General features: G+C 38.0%; 1 long non-coding RNA gene across 1 annotated transcript; it reads right to left on the bottom strand.

Moving 5' to 3' along the window:
* Positions 1 to 6,887: 6,887 nt before the first annotated feature.
* LOC121384172 lies at positions 6,888 to 15,065 on the bottom strand. The gene is made up of 3 exons (XR_005959355.1): positions 14,931 to 15,065; positions 9,261 to 9,315; positions 6,888 to 7,251 (listed from the first exon to the last, which is right to left on the bottom strand). It is a non-coding gene; the product is annotated as an uncharacterized LOC121384172 (long non-coding RNA).
* Between the last annotated feature and the right edge of the window lie 674 nt (positions 15,066 to 15,739).

The raw sequence follows: 15,739 nt of genomic DNA on the forward strand, positions 1-15,739 counted from the left end.
GTTGCGTGGTACCTTTGTCATAGCGTCGCTATGGTTTGACTGTTTTGATTTGTTTACATATGAGGGGCGGAACGTAGCTCAGTGGTACAACGCTCGCTTGCTGCGCGGTCGGTCTGGGATCGATCCCCGTCGGTGGTCCCATTGCGCTATTTCTCGTTCCAGCCAGTGCACCACGGCTGGTATATCAAAGGCCGTGGTATGTGCTATTCTGTCTGTGGGATGGTGCATATAAAAGATCCCTTGCTGCTAATCGAAAGCAGTAGCCCATGAAGTGGCGACAGCGGGTTTCCTCTCAATATCTGTGTGGTCCTTAACCATATGTCCGACGCCATATAACCGTAAATAAAATATGTTGAGTGTGTCGTTAAGTAAAACATTTCCTTCCTTCCTTTCTTGTTTACATATGAAAACGTTAAAGGATAATAGGTGCATAAAATTCTCAAGATATAAACAACTGGCAGCTGAGAATCGGTGTTTACTGCAAATTAAAAAAAAAAAATTAAAAATTAAAATTATAGATGTGTTTGTTTTTAATCTATGATCTTGCAGTTTGTATTCCTCAGTGTTGGCCTACCAACATGCTACAACGAACTGTATTATACATTGCTATATCACCAGAATTACAGGAACAGTGTAGTTTCATTTCAAAATATTACTCAAAGGTAGTTATATGGAACAAGCTAGGACTTTTTGTTCGGGGGGGGGGGGGGGGGGGGGGGGGGGGGGCAACTGAATAGAAAAGTCTAAAACTCCTTAAACGGTTAAGAACAGAATTTTCTTTAAGGGTTTTTTTTCTGAACCCCCTCCCCCGCCCCCCCCCCCCCCCCTCCCCCGCTAGCTACGGCCCTGACACGTTTTATAATATCGACCTGACGACGTCTGGTACCCAAAAGGACATTCGCGCTATTTTCGGCTGCTGATTACGTGGTATGATTGTTGACCTCGTTTCCCTTTCCCAATCGAATTTTAAAAAATTGATTTGTTGATGTTATATCAAATGTTATAAAGCAGTTGATATTTATTACAAAAATAGATCATTTGACAGCACAAGTGCCACTTCCTTTTATCACGAAAAATGTCAGTAGCGCCAGTGTTATCAACGAATATCAGTGTTGTTTTGTTTTTCTTTGTTTTTCTTGTTTTTCTTTTTTGTTTGATGTACATGTATTTTTAATTCATTAAATTATTATTGTTGTACTTCATAAATAAATAAAAAACTCACTAAACTCTATGGTACTGTAATGTAATGTAATCTTGCATGCGATTTACAGGCCTATATCTATAGGTATTCAGAATTATGAATGGAATCATTTCGATTCCATCCAGAACTTTTATTGCAGTTTTTACGCGATACTGAATTTTATTCTAAATTTTAATTATATCTATCTGTGATATTTGTATTTTTACACAGTCCTTTACACTGTGTCTTTATTTAACTGTTGAATTTTTATATTGATGTTGATCATCACTTTAGTTTTGCATTAACCATAGTTTGACACCCAATAGCCGATGTATTTTTCGTGCTGGGGTGTCATTAAACATTCATTCATTCATTCAGAATTATGAATTGCTTAAGCAAAATTAAATAATAATAATTGTTTTGGTTGCACTAATAAAGGTGAACTGCATTTACTCTCGATACTGTTTCTATCCCCAACCCATATCACTCTTACATAAAATCAAACTACCGGTAGATTATGTATTCTCAAAAGTTCGGGGAGGCCGATAGGACTACAGAGGGATGTGCTTTGAACTTCCTTAATTTTAGGAAAACCGAACATGGCACGTGACACATATGATTATGGAGCGGCAAGGCGCTGCATTTGCATGAGTTCAGTATATACATAGACATTTCTTACTCACAGTTCAGTGTTCTCGCTGGATACAAATTATGGGGGAGTGGGGAGGGCGTTGGGTATTATTAAATAATAATAGTTAAACAATACTGATTGTAATTTGTTTTTAATAAATATAATAAAATAAATACATTTAAAAAAAAATGTTTACCGTATGTATTTGTGAATCGCATGCTCGTATGCAGGCATTTTAACAGGGAGGGGATCGGAGCGGAGGGTTCTTAATCTATCGAATGTGTGTGTGTGTGTGTGTGTGTGTGTGTGTGTGTGTGTGTGTGTTTGTGAGAGAGAGAGAGAGAGAGAGAGAGAGAGAGAGAGAGAGAGACAGACAGACAGAGACAGAGAGAGAGAGAGAGACAGAGAGATACACACACACACACAGAGACGCACTCAGAGACACACACACACACAGAAACACAGGGAAACACACACTCAGAGAGAGAGAGAGAGAGAGAGAGAGACACACACACACACACACACACATAGATACACACACACACACACACAGAGACACACAGGGAGAGACACTCACAGTGAGACACACACAGACAGAGAGAGAGAGAGAAAGAGAGAGAGAGAGAGAGACAGACAGACAGACAGACAGACAGACGCACACAGAGAGAGAGAGAGAGAGACACACACACAGACATGGACAGATGGAGGGAATATGACAGACATAGCGGATGGAATGGGGTGGCAAGAGATCATGCATTTGCTTGTTTCCTGTTGTTTTCTTGTTCAATTAATGTGAATTATTCGTAATTTAGTGTGCTTACCCGTGTTTAACATCTGGTAGTAGTTACAACAAACAGCAGTTGTCACCAAGTCACTATATCACGTATTAAAGTTTGTTTTGTTTAACGACACCACTGGATCACATTGATGAATTAAACATCGGCTATTGTATGTCTAACATTTGGTAATTGTGACTCGTAGTCATCAGAGGAAACCCGCTACATTTTTCCCGATGAAACAAGGAATCTGTTATATGCACTTTCAAATGTGTCATCTGCGAGAGAGAGAAGTATTGTAGTTAATATTTTAGTCAAACATTTATTAAAATATGTTGTTGTACGTGTTTGGGCTCTTAAATAAATCATATGTGACTGATTTTATTAAATCCTGATTGCAAATGGAAAATTCGATCCAATGAATAAACGTTACGGCACAGTAATAAACATCACATTAATAAATATCGTGTCGAAGACGTTTATCTTGATGAACTACTTAACGAGCTACTCTCGGCATAGTAAATTCAAAAAACATATGTAGCTCCCTCCTTTATTTATTGGCGGACCGTTCAAAATTGTGCCTAATTTCCTTCATACAAAGTTTCTGTGCGCCCTTTCCCTTTGACTTTAATCCTACGAGACATTCCACATTCCATAACAACCATAACACCCTCCACCTGTTACCGACCCTGGTCGGGCTGTTGGTGCTCGCTTGTACCTGCCAGAGCAGGCGGTCCCCCTATTCACCCCACCACACCTTTTTCTGTCCTGGGTAGAGGAACCGATCCCAGGACAGGCGTGCGCTACAACAGCTTGTTCTGAATGTGCACGTTAAACACTCATACCTGACCTGACCTGCCTACTGGTAAAGCGCTCGGTTGAGGCGCGGTCGTTTTGTCACGCAACAGTGAACATATTGTATGAAATAATGAATGAATGAATGAATGAATCTTTCACAACACTCAGGTAGAAAAATACAAATCAGCTACTGGATGTCAAAACAGATAAATATACGAATGAACGAGAAATAGTTGTCAATATTGGATACAGACAGACAAGGCAGATAAATTGTGTTTTAAAAGTCTTAATTCAGTTACAGAATATAGGCCATTAATATTTTATAATACAATCTAAAATATTGAACCATCCAATTATGAATTAAGTGACATGTTGGCTGAAAGCTCCAAATTTGCATTTGTACTTTAGGATCTCGCAATTTTAGAGGGCAAGGCCAAGTTCAGAACAAGGTCATATGTGAAATTTAGAGAAATGTCTAAGAAAGCAGTTTTAAAACTACACTGGTAAAGCGCTCGCTTGATGCGCGGTCGGTTTGGGGTCGTTCCCCGTCGGGACGGGACGTAGCGTAGTGGTAAAGTGTCCACTTGACGTGTGGTCCATTGGGCTACCATAGTAAGATGTTTCCAAATAAGAAAAATAGTTTAACGAGTAAAATTGCATAATGAATATATTTTTTATTTTAGAATATTTGTGATGGGGTGTCGTTAAACATTCATTCATTCATTCATTTCTTTAGAACATCAAAGTCTGCATATTCAATGTGCTTCTGGTCGTCCCAATGTCGGTAAGTAACCAAAAGTGCCCTGATTAGAGGTCAGGTCTCGGAACGTCGCGAAAAAAACGTAGATGTCTGCCTTGAATAGAAGTCTGTCTTGCTTAGAAGTGGGGTCGGGACGTAGCCCATTGGTAAAATGGCTCGCTTGATGCGCGGTCAGTCTAGGATCGATCCCTGTTGGAGGGCCCATTGGGCTAATTCTCTTTCTAGACAGTGCACCACAACTGGTATATCAAAGCCATGATATGTGCTATCCTGTTTATGGGATGGTGCATAAAAACGATCCCTTGCTACTGATGGAAAAAATGTGGCGGGGTTCCTCTCTAAGACTATATGTCAAAATTACCAAACATTTGACATCCAATAGCCGATGATTAATTATCAATGTACACCAGTTAAACAAAACAAACTTTAACTTTCGAGAGGGTATATAAATGAGAGATTCTTACTACTGATTACAATGTTTATTTAAACTAAGACATGTAATTATGTTTTATACATTTCTTTACAAAAGTGAAAAGTGTAAACACTATTATTGGTAACACGTTAGTGTGACAATATTGAACATGGGCAACAGCCATTTTCTGTCAGTGATAAGCTTTGTTTTTATTGAACGAGGATAGAATCGATAACAGACGCCTTTAACCCTCATCAGTACATGGGCATCTATGCGGAGCCCACGGGTATATTTTCTGATTAAAATTAGCTCTACTGGGTCTACCAGTAGATCTAACAGCATTGCGTGGACTCCCATGTACAGGTGAAATTTCATCTTTAAATAACAATTTAAATACCGACCAATTACACTTCGCCTTTTATAGCGTTATTCGGGAGCATACAAATTAAAAACATATCAGGCAAGACTATTTATGCAATAGGCGAACTTGTTGGTCTATTTCAACATTGAAAAAACGGGGGAAAATGCAGTAATAAACTCTGGATTGTATATTAATATAAAAAGATTTTATGGCTATACCATCACGTTGTTTGTTTGTTTTTTGTGTGTTTTTTTCGTCTTCAAACGAATTTTATATAAAATTATATATTGCAATTAGTTTCGGGCATACTTCGTAATTCACCCGAATCATTTCGTATACTCTCGGAATAATCCCGACTGTTTTCAAATCACTGGCATGATTTTGCAAGTAAGATTTTGATTGGTCGAATGAAAGGTCAACTGGATATGAGCTCCAACGGGCTGCTGTTAGATCCACATGTAATAGTGGAGCTAATTTTAATTAGATTGGTGATATTTTCTTATCATTGCTCTATTTGTACGTGTTCGTCACACCCACACGTGGTCATCACAAGAGCCAAATATTATTGGATTTGGTACAGCATTATATCTGTATATAAACTATTTCGATTGAGGTCCGCACGGACTCCAAGCCGATTGAGTGAAGAATGTAATATTATCTGTTTCGTGAGAGGCCCGCGCGGACTCCAAGCCGATTGAGTGAAGAATGTAATATTATCGGTTTCGTTAGAGGCCCGCACGGACTCCAAGCCGATTGAGTGAAGAATGTAATATTATCTTTTTCGTGAGAGGCCCGCGCGGTCTCCAAGCCGATTGAGTAAAGAATGTAATATTATCGGTTTCGTTAGAGGCCCGCGCGGACTCCAAGCCGATTGAGTGAAGAATGTAATATTATCTGTTTCGTTAGAGGCCCGCACGGACTCCAAGCCGATTGAGTGAAGAATGTAATATTATCTGTTTCGTTAGAGGCCCGCACGGACTCCAAGCCGAATGAGTGAAGAATGCAGTATTATCTTTTTCGTAATAATGTTCCAAAATATTCTCTCAATGCCATTCATTATCCAAGGGTACGTTTTGACTTAGTCCCGAAATATCTGTTTTCAGTTTCATAAACTATTTGTCCTTTTTCCTAAGCGATGCATTTGATTTCGAAGAAAACATTTCTGAAATTTCAGGTAGAAGTGAGGCTACTACAAAGACCTTTTACTCACTAAGCATCAACATATCGAATATCTCATATCTTTGTGAGAATGTATTGATGTTCCTGTTCTCACACGTGTGTACGTTGTTGTGTACAACCCCTGCGTGTGCTGTAACCTCACCGTGGTGCAGGGGTGTAACATTCTCTTTGAGAATGGCCAATACAGCACAAAATTGAAGTTTTGAGTATAATTCAGTATCCGAAAAATTCTGTGATATTTGTGTTTTTGCACAGTTCTTTACACTGTTTTTGTTTAATTCTTGAATTTTTATATTGATGTTGATCATCACTTTCTTTATTTGCATTACCATAGTTTGACACCCAATAGCCGATGTATTTTTCGTGCTGGGGTGTCGTTAAACATTCATTCATTCATTCATTCATTCATTCATTGTTGTGTACAAAGACACCACTTTGAATACACATGGTTCCGTCTCAATAGTGGTCATTAAATAATTAGGCCTATATACCGCTCCAAACAGCATGTTTAAATGCATTTATAGGGAAATATGTTTTACATAATTATTGAACGGCCTCATATTTAGCATGCATTAACATCATTTATTGTCCATGCATTATCATAATCAAAACAAATTGCACACGAATGTCGCGTGCTCAACAGACTGAAATGGCAACTGAAAGTAGTCAGTAGCTTACAATATATCTTAAAAACAATAATTAACAAAATTAATTTAAATAATATTAACATTGATAACTAAAACATATGTTTCTCAAGCAATGAAACAAATTCATAACAGACACGTTGTACTCTGATGAAAACTATTTATAAGACGTGCATCTTGTCTTTTGCGAATTGCGCTTGAATCAAACCGATAATAATAATGACATTCATTTCTCTTTCCAAAAGTGTATTTTTTTTTTCCAATTACAATGTCACCATCTTCTGTTTTCTAGATTCACGCCTCCACTAAAATGGAATGCAGAGGTATTGTGTAGCACTGAATATTTCCAATAATACACAAGTTTGTCCAATTCCTTTCTCAATGTACACAACTCTCACTGGGCCGAAAGTCATACCTACTTTAAGCCTAATGGTAAACTGAAGCAAAGACCAAATCCAGTTCCAAACATCTGCGGCAACGCTAACTATTGCACCGCTTGAGCTGTCAACCCTGTTGAAAAACAAAAAACAACAACACTCAGATAACATTTAACAGAACTAGAAAAAAAAGAAAGAAAAAAGAAAAAAAGAAGAAAATATAACAATGATATGCTTTAATCAACTCAAACTACACCCAAACAAAATAATATTTTAAAAGAGTCTATTAAATGTTGTTCGTTTGCAGCAGACCGGAAAGCACATACCATGGCCTTTGGCCAGTTGTGGTGCACTGCTTGGAATGAGAAAAAACCCAGTCAGTGGAATGGATCCACCGAGGTGATTCGATCCTGCTACCCAAGCACTTCATACGAACACTCAACCCACTGAGCTAAATACCGCCTGCCCACCCAGCTGCAAAAGAGTCCTGTGGAATACAACCATGGCAATTTTGTAGTCTTTACTAACATTTAAGTTAACAGGAATCCAAGTGAAATAGTGGACCACTCCGATTTTTGCTAAACGTAGATGTAACCAGTCCTAGACTAATGCGATATTGCAAACAAATACATACCAAAATGATATGAAGTTTCTTAAGAAAGCTCAAGACAGTTTGTGAATTAGGTCCTTTGTTGTCAGTCCTCGGTATATTCATGTATGTACGTTATATATACTCTAGAAAAAAGTAGGGGAATTTAAAATACAAAAGTCATTACCAATGATTGGAACAGAAAAAAAGAAAGAAATGTTTTATTTAACGACGCACTCAACACATTTTATTTACGGTTATATGGCGTCAGACATATGGTTAAGGACCACCAGGATTTTATCAAAATAATTAATTAATTTAATTATATGTTTATTATATTTGGTACAGAAGAAGAGGTAATGACCTGCATCTTCCGGAATATTACAATAGGTGCAATTTGGGTTATTAATTTTTCTTAACTTTAATTTAGTTTGGTTTAGACCAGTTGAAACACCCATTCGTAATGGAGCTATTGTTCTAGTTGCTTTTAAATTAAATGAAATTGTGCCATGTGTGGAGACTTTTGGTTTGATATTGGTGTGCCATGCTCTCGTCCTGTGGTCCCAATCGGTTTGCCACGTTGGTACCGCGAGGTCTGCAGTCTGAGTAACGACCTGTTTGCGGCCAGTGTAAAGCCGTTAGCCGTTGTTGGGGGGGGGGGGGGGGGGGGGGGGGGGGGGAAACCGGCCTCGGTGGCGTCGTGGTTAGGCCATCGGTCAACAGGCTGGTAGGTACTGGGTTCGGATCCCAGTCGAGGCATGGCATTTTTAATCCAGATACCGACTCCAAAGCCTGAGTGAGTGCTCCACAAGGCTCAGTGGGTAGGTGTAAACCACTTGCACCGACCAGTGATTCATAACTGGTTCAACAAAGGCCATGGTTTGTGCTACCCTGCCTGTGGGAAGCGCAAATAAAAGATCCCTTGCTGCTACTCGGAAAGAGTAGCTCATGAAGTGGCGACAGCGGGTTTTCTCTCTCAAAATCTGTGTGGTCCTTAACCATATGTCTGACGCCACATAACCGTAAATAAAATGTGTTGAGTGCGTCGTTAGATAAAGCATTTCTTTCTTTCTGTGGACATGGTTGATTTGGGTAGGTAGGTGGTTCACTGTGCACATGGCTGGTTTGAGTAGATAGGTGGTTCACTGTGGACATGGCTGATTTGTGTAGGTAACCGGTTCACTGTGGACATGACTGGTTTGGGTAGATAGATTATTCACTGTGGATTCGGTTAGATAGCTGGTTCAGTGTCGATAAATAAAACATACTTATTTTTTCCTTCAATTATTAATTAGTCACACAACATCACACATCATGTCATATCATGGCATATCATATCATATCATATTATATCATATCATATTGCATATCTTATCATATTACATCATATCTGATATCATATTTTATGATAAGTCATATCTTCATATATCATATCGTGTCATATCAGGTCATATTAAATCACTTCATATCATATATATCATATGTCATGGCATGTTAAAGTTATTTCTAGGTGATATATTTGATGTTCATCCTAATGTTAAATTAGACGTTACCTGTTTATTGCACAGACAGCGAGGAAAGCCAGAAAAATTGTCTTCATTTTGAAATCTGAAATTTCAAATATCAAGCATAATATTATGCGTATTTAAAGTATAGTCTGAATAATGCATTTTTGCATTTCCATTCAAAGACTTGACGTTTGAATTAATAGATATACCCACACTTTACTTGATCTATCGATGAATATCCCCACAGTTTTACTCGTGGGTCCTCCGATTTATCATATAATATCTTACATTTTCAGTGCAATCATAATATGTGATATTTTTCAGATCACATACTTTAAGTATTTGATAAATTTGCAAATTAGATGTAAATTATTCGAGGTCCTGACACTAGGTTTATTGACATTTAAGCGAACATATAAGGGTGACAGTCCATAATTGAGTATCTATTCATAGTCATCAAAGAAAAACATTTCAACAGCAACCTTACAGTGAAAGCTGTCCTGCATTCACAAAACAAAATATGTTAAGCACTAGTTTATTTCTATATAAAAAGATATCGCATCACATATCCATACGTCTTTTGAATATCTAGTAATGGAGGACTGGAATTAAAATTGCGTATACAGTTTACAAAAACCTCTTGTATTACTATACAAATTAAACCCTGGGGTATGTATGCTGTTTTCTGGAGTAAACAAGAGTCGTCCCCCCCCCCCCCCCCCCCCCCGCCCCCCCTCCCCCACACATATATATATATATATATACAGAGAGAGAGAGAGAAGAGAGAGAGAGAGAGAGAGAGAGAGAGAGAGAGAGAGAGAGAGAGAGAGAGATTATTTGAAATATTTGTAATTAAATGTTTGTGTTACTTTCGTCATAATGTGTCCACACTGCATGCTTTTCTTGTCCACAGCCATACAACCACACCTAAGCGGGAGTTGGCGGATATCACACATATATTTATGGAAACTTTGCTCATCAAACCCTACAAAAAGCCTCATTTGAATAATGGTTAAGCTATTCCATTTTCACAAAATCAACTTGCTTGAAAATTACCAAAAATGATCATGGCCCACTTTTGTCACAAGGAACACCCGGTGTATGAATAGCAAGCTTCATTACAGCTAAACCGTTTGCACTGTTGATGACAAACCAATTGTCATTTTGAAAAATGACTCCTTGGCTGTCGTTATAGCTTAATAATTTACTTTCTATTCTAAATAATTAGCCTTCAAACATAGAACTTTGCAAAACCAACAAGCAGACTCTTTGCGTGCACGGGTACCCAATGGAGTTAACTGTATACTGTTTCCTTAATATTGCCATGGTAACCACCATGTTTTCTGAAGTGCTACGTTTTAGAAACTGTATTCCTCTATGAATAATATGACACCATTTCCCCATTAAGTAATACATTTGTGTTCAGTGTATTCAGCAACTGCCACCGGTGAAGCTAGAAATAGAAGTGGAAATCACTACAGATGCCAAGGTGGTACTGTACGTTTAAGAGGTTCCTCCCGTTAACCATATACATGGGAATTGGTACACTGTGTCCTGTTTTATTGTTAACAATATGTAGGTGTTGTTGGATTATAACAAAATTAAATAAAAGCATATTCTGAAGAAAGAAAGTTAAGCACCTGCACCACAGTTATTTGTGAATCTTCAGCGGAGATTTATGCCTAGCATCCTAAATGCCCACCTACGGTTTAAAAATAAGAAATATACAGGCATTTTTAGTCTCAAGGAAATAACAGAAAGGGTCATAATTATAAAGGAGATTATTTTAAATATGTGTAATTAAATCTTTGTGTTACTTTCATCATAATGTGTCCGCAGCATTCTTTCGGGTGTAATTTTGGCAATGTTCACGTCCATACAAACCACTCACAAGCGGGTGTTGGTGGATAACACACACACACACACACACACACACACACACACACACACACACACACACAAACACACACACAGCGAGAGAGAAGAGAGAGAGAGAGAGAGAGAGAGAGAGAGACAAGCACACACACAAAACACACACACACATACATACATACATACATATATATATATATATATATATATATATATATATATATATATATATATATATATATATATATATATATATATATAATTATATGGAATCTTTACTCATGAAACCTTACAAAATGCCTCATTTGAATAATGGTTTAGCTATTAAATTTTTCACAAAATCAGCTTGTTTCAAAATTACCAAAATGTTCACGCCCCACTTTTGTCACATGAACAATCTGGAGTATGAATACCAAGCCTCATTACAAGTAAACCGTTTGCACTGCTGGTGAGAAACCAATTGTTATTTTTTATATATATGATGGGTCGTATTATATTATGGCGTTGTCTGTTCGTCAGTCCGTCTGTTCGTCTATTAGCATTTTCTTGTCCGGACCATATTTTGCATACAGATGCATACACGACCATGAAACCTCACATGTAGGAACAAATTGGGATAGCGATGTGTTGTGTACTATTACTAGATCACTGTGACCTACGTTCACGGTCTACTGCACATAACAGTAAATCCTTGTCCTGACTATATCGTGCATACAAATGCATACGGGACCAGGAAATCTCACTTGTAGGACTAACTTGGGATGGCTGTGTGTCGCGTACTATTATTAGGTCTCGATGATTTACTTTTCACTGTCTAGTGCATATAACAGTAAATTCTTATCTGGCTAATTTTGTGGCAGTTCTATATTTTTAACATTAGATACATAAACTGTTTCTCTGCCAATATGAATGTGTCAATGGGTGTATTTTTTGGCAATATTCACATCCATACAAACCACACTCAAGCGGGAGTTGGCGGATATCACACATATACAAATGTATTGAATTAAATGTTTCACAAAATCAGCTTGTTTCAAAATTACCCAAATTATCACGCCCAACTTTTGTCGCACGGAAACTATAGAGTGTGAATACCAAGCCTCATTACAACTAAACCGTTTGCACTGCTGGTGGCAAACAAATTGCTATTTTTATACACCCATTGATGATGGGTGACATTATGGTAAGGCGTTGTCTGTCAGTCCGACGTGGAACTGTATTAAAAAAAGAAGAAAAACAAAAGAAAAAGAAGCGAACTCTTTAACTGTATACTGCTACCAATCACATACAATTATTGCAGGTTTGAAAATTAGCAGTCGCGCGGTCGCCCATGGTATTGGCTAAGGGCGACTAAGACCTCCACAAAGGTAGTCCGTTGGGTGACCATCGAATTTAGGGTCTGACCAGTATGGTACCAGTTAAATATGAAACACTGAAACTGAATCGATTGTTTCAGAACACACCGCGTCTGTGCTGGCGCGAACTACAGATATGGCAGAAGAAGACATAAAACAAGTCTATATTTTGACAGCACCAGACTCAGTTTCTGTGGTTTTGGGCCGGGTCTTTCTAAAAATAGAGCTCAAAACGTATTGCAGACAATGCATGTACAGGTACTCCCGAGGAAATCCTTTACTGGAAATTTAATCCCTCTTGCGTAGCCACAAAGTGTATTTCATCCCTCTTACATCGCCACAGAGGACTGCCATTCCCAGACTAGTTTACTAAGACATTTAGTCAATTTGTACTGTATTATCTTTTACTTCAGAGACAATGCAAGCAAGCTGCATACCTTGGCTGTTCTAGCATTTTGTCTTCACCCCTGTATTAAACATGAGATTTAATGTGTATACTTTAATCGTAATTTGTAAAGAAACATTTTAAATTTTTCATGAATTTCTTTTAACTTTGTTCATTTGAGTTGGTATGGGTTTGAAACTTAATAACATGGTTTTATATGAATTTTAACTTGATTCCTTATGGAGTTACATGCTAATTCATCGGTTTCCTTTTGACGCAAACGGACTATATACGGTGCGAAACATGGTTATTATTCGACAAAGAACATTCTAGTTTTGATTTAGGCTGTGCAGTTAAATTCCAATGTGATAATATATCTGAGGCCTATCAGTCCATTTTGTCACATAAAAACTGGCCCGCACTAATGCATTCCAATAATATACATATCAAAGCAATGCTCAGTAAGTATCGGGATGTCACCTTTAAAATGAGAGTATATAAAGAAAGAAAGAAATGTTTTATTTAACGACGCACTCAACACATTTTATTTATGGTTATATGGCGTCAGACATATGGTTAAGGACCACACAGATTTTAAGAGGAAACCCGCTGTCGCCACTACATGGGCTACTCTTCCGATTAGCAGCAAGGGATCTTTTATTTGCGCTTCCCACAGGCAGAATAGCACAAACCATCGCCTTTGTTGAACCAGTTATGGATCACTGGTCGGTGCAAGTGGTTTACACCTACCCATTGAGCCTTGCGGAGCACTCACTCAGGGTTTGGAGTCGGTATCTGGATTAAAAATCCCATGCCTCGACTGGGATCCGAACCCAGTACCTACCAGCCTGTAGACCGATGGCCTACCACGACGCCACCGAGGCCGGTGAGAGTATATAAAGGCTGTGTTAAAACACCTACCACAGTGCCTTGCCATGGCCAATTTTAGCAATGGAAACTTGAGGGAAACCAACTTCAAAATGTAATAACTTTATCAAATGTTGGAATTTCTTCATACAACGAAGAGCTATTTTTTCTTCTATATATGTTCTATCTACACAGTGTTGTCTTGGAAAGATTTTGAAATATTTAAATGAAAAAAAAATCAATCATTTGATTTTATTTAATTTTTAATGAAATATTAAACTTAAATTTAAATTTAAATAGTGACTGAATTCATGGTACCTTATTAGAAATGTGTCAGAGGGATGGTGAAAGTCACAAAATTGAGGTCATTTGCAACACATTTTTACACACTAATTTCAGGGAAAATTAGACATGATAGGCCTCAGCTTCAATTGTGACCTGCTATATTTACTGAATCTACTTCATTTACTGTATTAGACATGTAACCACTTTGTAAAACGCAAAACAGTCCATATAGATGCATATTAATGTGAATATGCCCTACAGATGTTACTTAGGTATACACCACAATATGTTTTTTGTTGACAACTTTGAAAATGAAGATTTTGGCACAAAATGCTGATATAAATCCTACCAGGAGGTACTTGCACCATATGTTTCAGTTTCCAGTGATAACTGTTAACAAATGTAAGCATGTGCCAGTGTCTTGGATACCTCAGTGTAGTATTTCTTGATTGGAAGGATGTTTGTAGTAATGACCACTGAATATGCATTATGGATTATTCTACCATATGTATTACAAGCCAAATGTTAACCTTTTTGACACATTTTCTGCAATAAACTTGACAAGTGTACCACAACCAAATGGGAAGATAACTGTAATCTGAGGCCAGGTCCACACTGGAAATATTCTACTTTCGGTTTCGTAATCGGTCTGTCGCTCGTATTTACGGTGCACGACATCAGCCACTGGTAACGATCTGAACAGACCAGGCCCTTTAAAGGCCCCTATGGACAACCTAGGGAGACACCTCAGCACTTCATATGTCCCACTAACGAGTAGTTTACCAAGGTAAACATCTACGGTCCGTTTTTTCAACATGTTTATAAGTCTAAGCCACAAATCATACGTGCAAATTCCGCTCAGTTTTCAAGTGGAATCCATAAAATCATGGAATTAATTATTTCGTGGAGAAAATCATATGTAGGCCTACACCAACACATATAATCACTTACTGTATAAAGAAAACCTTCCGAGTTACGTTTCACATATAAATAGAGAGTTTGTGCAAACAGTAATCCTGCATTAACCCGTAGAGTGCTGCAGACGTGTATACACGTTCTAGGTCAGGTATCATGACGTGGCGTTTCATAGCTTCACTATGCTTTGACTGTTTTGATTTGTTTATATGAGGGGCGGGATGTAGCTCAGTGGTACAACGCTCGCTTGCTGAGCGGTCGGTCTGGGATCGATCCCCGTCGGTGGGCCCATTGGGCTATTTCTCGTTCCAGCCAGTGCACCACGACTGGTATATCAAAGGCTGTGGTATGTGCTATCCTGTCTGTTGGATTGTGCATATAAAAGATCCCTTGCTGCTAAGAGTAGCCCATGAAGTGGCGACAGCGTGTTTCCTCTCAATATCTGTGTGGTCCTTAACCATATGTCCGACGCCATATAACCGTAAATAAAATGTGTTGAGTGCGTCGTTAAATAAAACATTTCCTTCCTTCCTTGTTTACATATGAAAACGTTAAAGGATAATAGGTGCATAAAATCCTCAAGATATAGACAACTGGCAGCTGAGAATCGGTGTTTACTGCAAAAACAAAAATAATAATAAAAAAAAAAGAAATAAAAAAAAGATGTGTTTGTTTTTAATTTATGATCTTGCAGTTTGTATTTTTCAGTGTAAGCCTACCAACATGCTACAACAAACTGTATTATACATTGCTATATCACCAGAATTACAGGAACAGTGTGGTTTCATTTCAAAATATTACTCAAAGGTAGGTATATGGAACATGCATGGCCGTAGCTAGGACTT

The sequence above is a fragment of the Gigantopelta aegis genome, chromosome 10 (assembly GCF_016097555.1).
Source record: "Gigantopelta aegis isolate Gae_Host chromosome 10, Gae_host_genome, whole genome shotgun sequence".
NCBI classification, from domain to species: Eukaryota; Metazoa; Mollusca; class Gastropoda; order Neomphalida; family Peltospiridae; genus Gigantopelta; species Gigantopelta aegis.